The sequence below is a fragment of the Lissotriton helveticus genome, chromosome 7 (genome assembly GCF_964261635.1).
Source record: "Lissotriton helveticus chromosome 7, aLisHel1.1, whole genome shotgun sequence".
In the NCBI taxonomy this organism is placed as follows: domain Eukaryota; kingdom Metazoa; phylum Chordata; class Amphibia; order Caudata; family Salamandridae; genus Lissotriton; species Lissotriton helveticus.
The window spans coordinates 1895464455-1895469591 of record NC_136068.1 but is presented as its reverse complement, the minus strand read 5'-3'; the positions used below and the strand labels follow the sequence as shown (position 1 = coordinate 1895469591).

Genomic DNA, 5137 nt, shown 5'->3' with positions numbered 1-5137 from the left:
TGTTCCGTCTGGCTTCTTCTGATCTTCGCTGTTAATGAACCCTGAAGAAATGCAGCAGCAAACTCCTTTGTCTGTGATGCCCCTCGAATATTGGGAAATGAAGCACTTATTCTGGAAAACCATTGTTTAAAACACACAGCAGCATCTAGCATTCATAGTGATAAAAGCTTTCTTTAGAGAAGAGAATAGCAGTACTGCAAATTTGCACAAAGCCCTGCTTTACCTCCACTGACTGGCTTTTGTTTTGTTACAGCGTCAAATAAGGGATCAGATCAAAACCTCAACAGCTGATGGCCATGAACTCAATCACTGTCTATCAAGGGCCTAATTTCGATGGACTCCAAAGGACTTTTACCGCAGATGTTCCAGATCTGAGGAATGAAAGCTTCAATGACTGCATCATGTCTATGAAGATTGTCGGGCAGCCCTGGGTCCTGTACGAGCACCCCAACTATTACGGATGGCTCAGAGTCTTCGAGGAGGGAGAACACTCAGGGCTTTCCATGATTGACATGTGGGGCCAGATATCTGCTCTCAAGCTGATCACTGATGACCTGAGCAATCCCAAGATCACAGTCTATGAGCATCCCAATGAGGGGGGTCGGGCGTTAGTGCTGACTCAGGAGTCCAATATGGTATTTGCAGACATGAATGACAAGATAAGCTCCCACAGAGTCCAGAGTGGGGTATGGGTTCTGTATGAGCATGTAGACAGAGGTGGAAGGAGCATTGTAGCCTGGGCTGGTGAATATTTGCCAAATTACTTTGATATCGGTTTCAATGACCAAGTCTCATATGTGTATCCTCTGCGCCCCGGGCAATGCTCTGTGACAGCCACAATTCTGTGGGACAAGAAACAGGTGGAGAGTGAAAGAAACCTTCAGATAGACCAGTATTCATACAACAACAGCTCAGATATTGAGCAGCAGCTCACGGCCACTTCTACCAAAGAGTTTGAAAAATACAGCTCCCACAGCTTCGAATTCAGCAATGAGACCACACTAAATGCTGGTGTCTCCTTTCCTTTGAAAGTAATAGTCGGTATTGAGGCAGGGGTGTCCAACACCTTCACAGTGAAGAAAGGAGAGTCTGAGTCTTTCACCACGAAGATGAAATCAGAGTTGAGCTTGCCGGTGAAGGCTCCGCCACGCACAAAAGTGATTATGAATTTCATGTGCAAAGAGGTCAGAATCTCAGTGCCGGTGGAGCTGAAAATCACCCGGGCCAATAAAACGTATATCGAAACTGGAACATACCGATGTGAGTCTGGCACAGAAATCAGCATTGATCTGCAATCTCTGCCAGTGGCGTAGCTCAAAATGATGGAGCCCCCCTGTAAAATTTGATAAGGGGCCGGCATCTCCTAGATTGCACAAATATTCATTAATGTTGGGCTCAAGGGGATCTCACTGAAGGCTCAGGCCCAGCCTGGTGGCCTGCTTGTGAAAGCCTAGGTACTGTCCTGAGCGTTTACCTATTTTTTAGTCCACACCAATGCAAGGCATGCAATGGCTTTTGAAGTTGAGGGACCCCCTCCGAAACAAGGACCCCTGGGGGCCCCCCACATAGCGGGGGCTGCGGAGAACTTCGTTAAACCCCTGGACCCTTCTTCTAAGTTGATCCCAGTGGGAGCCACACATTTTCTCCTTAGTAGCCACATGACAACATTGATTTGCTATTCTTTGGGTGATTGTGATTGCATTTTGCTCAAAATTGAGAAATCTGCGAATTACCCTTTCCTTTAAAGATGCCATTCTCCCAGACGTCAGCCTGATACAGAATGTACTATCCGCTAACCCAACTTTTATTAAAAGCCATTAAAATATAGAGTACAGACAAGCTATAATTCCCTACCAGAATCTCCAATAATGCCATATTGATTTGGGGACTGGTTGTACACACTGCCCCCTCGAAGCAGGGAACCAGTACCGCCGGATGTAGCTGAGTTTCAATGTGTGCGTGTACACTGTATAACCTCAGCCAACCTGTACTGTGATTAGCAAGGATTATGTCTGCTGTTATCCTCAGGTCCTTAGAAAATGCCATCCTGATACACGTCACTTACTGGCAGTTATGTTATGTTATGTTATGTTATTTTATTTTGTATAGCGCACAGATGCCGCAGCCAAGAGGCGTCCCGGCGCTTTTGGAGATGGAACACACAACACAACAGAGAGGACCAGATAATACTAAGACTAACCAGAGGAGAATAGATGAGTTTTTAATTGTTTCCTGAACTGGAGCAGATCAGGGATGCAACGAAGTGAGGCAGGCAAAGAATTCCACAATGTAGCCGCCATCACCGAAAAGGAACGGCCGCCCATTCTGGATTTTTTAAAGCGAGGAACAGTGGCCAAATTTGACCCAGCAGACCGAAGGGCTCTTGAGGGAACATAGTGAAGAATGGTCTGGGTGAGAATAGGAGGGCTTCAAGGGTGTGACCCTGAGGTTTCCTGCTGTATCTGTTTCTGTCTTTTTCCTGCCAATGTCATACTCTGTCCACAAGGTGTCACTGCTGCAGCAATATGTGTTTCTTCAGAACATGAGACAATGTAGCATTATGACTATCCAACAAGAGTCTTTGCACCAAACACATGTCGACACAAAGCTGTTTCACTGCGGGAGAAAAGTAACACTGTTGCAGTAAGTGTACGTAAAACAGACATGGCTTGTGCTTTCAATATCCCAATCATCGAGTTCTAATCAATCCTGCAATAAAAAGTACACAAATGCCTAACTAAATTAAGGTGCCCTGGGTAGTGTGGCGGTAGAGTGGGCAAAATGCATCAGAGTAGTTAGCAAGCTTGGCTCTATTACTGATTTTACTTCTAAGCACCCAGGCACTATATACCTTTAGACATTTCCATCCAAGAGACATTCAGAGGAAATAATAGGTACAGAAGCTGTAGGCCCAATGACGGCTGACTGAGCGAGGCCATACATTTTCTATTTGGTAATGTCACAAAGACGTGTGGGGGCACAGACCAAGGACTGACCTACTGCATTGTGGCAGTCTTTCATAACAGATGGAACAGTTCATAGCTTTTGAAAATGATTTACACTTCATGAAATGTACTTGCCTTTCATAACAGATGGAACAGTTGATAAGTCTTCAAAATCATTTTCACTTCATGAATTGTACTACCCTTTAATAAGACATTGAACAATTCATAATTCTTTAAACTGATTTATACTTCATAACTTGAACTAGCCTTTAATAAGACATGGAAAAGTTTAACATTCTTTAAAAAGTTTAATACTTCATGAACCGTACTAGCCTTTATTACTAGATGGAACAGTATAAGTTTTGAAAATGATATACACTTCATGAAATGTACTTGCCTTTTATAACAGATGGAACAGTTCATAATTCTTAAAAATGATTTGTGCTTCATGAATTGAACTCGCCTTTATTCAGACAGGGAAAAATTCATAATTCTTAAAAAAGGTTAATACTTTATGAATCGTACTAGTCTTTATTATTAGATGGAACAGTATAAGTTTTGACAATGATTTACACTTCATGAAATGTACTTGCCTTTTTTAACAGATGGAACAGTTGATAAGTCTTCAAAATGATTTTCACTTCATGAATTGTACTAGCCTTTAATAAGACATTGAACAATTCATAATTCTTTAAAATGATTTATAGTTCATAACTTGAACTAGCCTTTAATAAGACATGGAAAAGTTTAACATTCTTAAAAAAGTTTAATACTTCATGAACCGTACTAGCCTTTATTACTAGATGGAACAGTATAAGTTTTGAAAATGATATACACTTCATGAAATGTACTTGCCTTTTATAACAGATGGAACAGTTCATAATTCTTAAAAATGATTTATGCTTCATGAATTGAACTCGCCTTTATTCAGACAGGGAAAAATTCATAATTCTTAAAAAAGGTTAATACTTTATGAATCGTACTAGTCTTTATTATTAGATGGAACAGTATAAGTTTTGAAAATGATTTACACTTCATGAAATGTACTTGCCTTTTGTAACAGATGGAACAGTTCATAAGTCTTGCAAATGATGTACACCTTCATGAAATGCAATGGCTGAGACACCAAAGTTGTTAACATTTTGCTGTATTGTTGTGTGTGGCAAGGCCGTGAACATTAGTAAAACAAATACAGGATATCTTGTTTCAAATGTTTATGGGTGTGTTGTGTAAATACATAAACTAAATGCAGCTGACTGGATAATCCCCAAAAACACATTTATACGACAAGGTTGCGATGAGTGAACTGAAGGTGCAGGCTTCAATGACGTCATTAATGTACTGCATCATCCATTCATTCAGAAACATTTATGTGCATCTCTACTGTCAGTGCTGAATTTTAGGTTCCTTATCTGTTTTTCTTTTTTAATGTTTGTTGTTGTTATATTGTATCCTAATCTGGTACATTTAGGGGTTCTATGTTCTCATTTTAAGACTGGACAAGTAACTGAAATCACTAATTTGTAATCAGCCTACCATTAAGATAAAGCTAAGAGAGATAACTCATGTAGTAATTAAGGATTCTTTTTGGCAAGTCACTGATCAGGGTTTGGTTCTTTGTCTAATTATTTTTGTTATGACTAATAAATCTCAGTTGCTTCCAGCTCAAGCCTGGTCTTTTAATGAACTTTGCATTCACTTTTGAGTCCTTCATGGTCAACATCACGGCACTGATGTGTGGGCATGAATGGTTTGTGAACCTCAGGCTCCTGTTGCTTTCACTGGGTGCTTGCCTCGAAGGATTCCCATCCCACACTTAGGTGTATATTTACAAGGGCATTGCACCACTGGAGCATCACTTTTTCCGATGCTCCGGTGGCTCATGCCCTGATCTTTATTTACAAGGCAACGCTAAGCTACTTTGCTTGGCTTGATGCTGCCTTGTAAATATGGCCCATTTTCTGCAGCAAAGGGGCATGCAATGGGTCTTACTGTGGGCATTCCCCAGATTTACATGAATCTGTAAATTGGAGGCAGAGCCAAAATGCCTTTCAAAAGCAGGCATTAATGTGGCACAATGAGGAGAAATAATTTTCAGGACTTTTGCTTTTTCTGTGTGTGCTGCATTAAGCCCTTCCCTGTCACGGACACTTGGCCCACCCACAAAAGTGAGACAGCATTTTTATCTTGAC

At 41.1% G+C, this 5137-nt stretch overlaps 1 pseudogene; it reads left to right on the top strand.

The window, feature by feature from the left end:
- The first annotated feature begins 296 nt into the window (after positions 1-296).
- On the top strand, positions 297-1313 carry LOC144767832 (epidermal differentiation-specific protein pseudogene; annotated as a pseudogene).
- Positions 1314-5137: the final 3824 nt, after the last annotated feature.